We start from the raw sequence: 2,223 nt of genomic DNA, 5'->3' as shown, positions 1-2,223 counted from the left end.
CCATGGATCTCAGGGAATCCTGGGTGGCATCTTACTGCAAGCAGGTGTCTCAGGCCAGAGTGAAATGTATTGCATGGTAGTGGATCCAGTTCTCTGAATCTAGGGCATATCTGTACTGTGGGGTAGAAAGCAGGTGTGTGGGTGTCTTTCCCTGCCTGGAACACATGGTACGGAAGAGCACAAGTGTCTGTCTTCCTTCTTCCTCCTGTGTTGTGCAGTCTGAATTTATTTGATTATATTTTTGTGTTTCCTAGGCATAAAACAGCTTTGGTCACCAAGCCAGGCATCAAGCTAGGATGAACGAAGGATGGTCATCTGCTCTACCTCTGACTGATATAAAAACAATACCAGCAACAAGGTGTCTCTTTTCCTAATGCCAAGGTTGTTTCACCTTGATTTTCTAAGAAATAAATTTGCTTTAACTAATGTCTCATTAGAAACAAAATCTTGTTTGTAAGGTTTGATCATAAGACTTGATAATGGACCTCACTATTTTTTTTAATTTTTTTAACTTACTGTATTAGATATTTTCTTCATTTACATTTCAAATGCTACCCGAATATCCCCTATACTCTTCCCCTCCCGCTACCCTGCCTACCTACTCCCACTTCTTGGCCCTGGCATGACCCTGTATGGGGCATATAAGTTGTGCAAGACCAATGGGCATCTCTTCCCAATGATGGCTGACTAGGCCATCTTCTGCTATATGTTCAGCTAGATACAGGAGCTCTGGGGGTACTGATTACTTCATATTGATGTTTCATCTATAGGGTTGCAGACACCTTCAGCTCCTTGGGTAATTTCTCTAGCTCCTCCATTGGGGTCTCTGTGTTCTGTGTGGGCATCCACTTCTATATTTGCCAGGCATTGGCATATCCTCACAGAGATAGCTATATCAGTGTCCTTTAAGCAAGCTCTTGCTGGTGTATGCAATAGTGTCTGCGTTTGGTGGCTGATTATGGGATGGACACCCGGGTGGGGCAGTCACTGGGTGGTCCATCCTTTCGTTTTAGCTCCAAACTGTCTCTGCCAATTCTTTCATGGGTATTTTATTCCCTATTTTAGGGAGGAATGAAGTATCCACTCGTTGGTCTTCCTTATTCTTGATTTTCTTGTGTTTTGGAGATTGTATCTTAGATATTCTAGGTTTCTGGGCTAATATCCACTTGTCAGTGAGTGCATATCAAGTGAGTTATTTTATGATTGGGTTACCTCACTCAGGATGATATCCTCCAGAAACATCCATTTGCCTAAGAATTTCATAAATTCGTTGTTTTTAATAGCTGTGTAGTACTCCATTGTGTAAATGTACCACAGTTTCTTTATCCATTCATCTGTTGAAGAACATATGATTTCTTTCCAGCTTCTGGCTATTATATATAGGGCAGCTATGAACATAGCGGAGCATGAGTCCTTATTGCCAGTTGGAATATCTTCTGGGTATATACCTAGAAGTGGTATTGCTGGTTCTTCCAGTAGTACTATGTCCAGTTTTCTGAGGAACCGCCAGACTGATTTCCAGAGTGGTTGTACAAGCTTGCAATCCCACCAGCAATGGAGGAGTGTTCCTCTTTTTCCACATCCTCACTAGCATCTGCTGTCCCCTGAACTTTTGATCTTAGCCATTCTGACTGGTGTGAAGTCAAATCTCAGGGTTGTTTTGATTTGCATTTCCCTGATGATTAAAGATGTTGAACATTTTTTCAAGTGCGTCTCAGCTCTTCGTTACTCCTCAGTTGAGAATTCTTTGTTGAGCTCTGTATCCTATTTTTTTAATGGTGCTGTTTGAATTTTTGGAGTGCAGCTTCTTGAGCTCTTTGTATATATTGGATATTTGTCCCCTATCAGATTTAGGATTGGTAAAAATNCTTTCCCAATCTGTTGGTCGTCTCTGTGTCTTATTGACAATATATTTTGCCTTACAGAAGCTTTACACTTTTATGAGGTCCCATTTGTTGATTCTTGATCTTATAGCACAGGCCATTGCTGTTCTGTTAAGGAATTTTTCCTCTGTGCTCATTTCTTCAAGGTCCTCACTCTTATCATCAATACATTATATGGAATTATAAATATATGTATATGTTATATAATCCTTGATCGTTACCTTGAATAGGTTATCACCTCTCATGACATTGGGTTCTCTCTCTCTCTCTCTCTCTCTCTCTCTCTCTGTGTGTGTGTGTGTGTGTGTGTGTGTGTGTGTGTGTGTGTGTGTGTGTGTGT

General features: G+C 41.0%; 1 non-coding gene across 1 annotated transcript; it reads right to left on the bottom strand.

Moving 5' to 3' along the window:
- Window positions 1-241: 241 nt before the first annotated feature.
- On the bottom strand, window positions 242-384 carry LOC115063199. Its single transcript, XR_003843086.1, has one exon. It is a non-coding gene; the product is annotated as a small nucleolar RNA SNORA48 (small nucleolar RNA).
- Window positions 385-2,223: the final 1,839 nt, after the last annotated feature.

This window comes from Mus pahari, chromosome X (genome assembly GCF_900095145.1).
Source record: "Mus pahari chromosome X, PAHARI_EIJ_v1.1, whole genome shotgun sequence".
NCBI lineage: Eukaryota > Metazoa > Chordata > Mammalia > Rodentia > Muridae > Mus > Mus pahari.
This window is presented reverse-complemented; position numbering and strand designations above follow the sequence as displayed.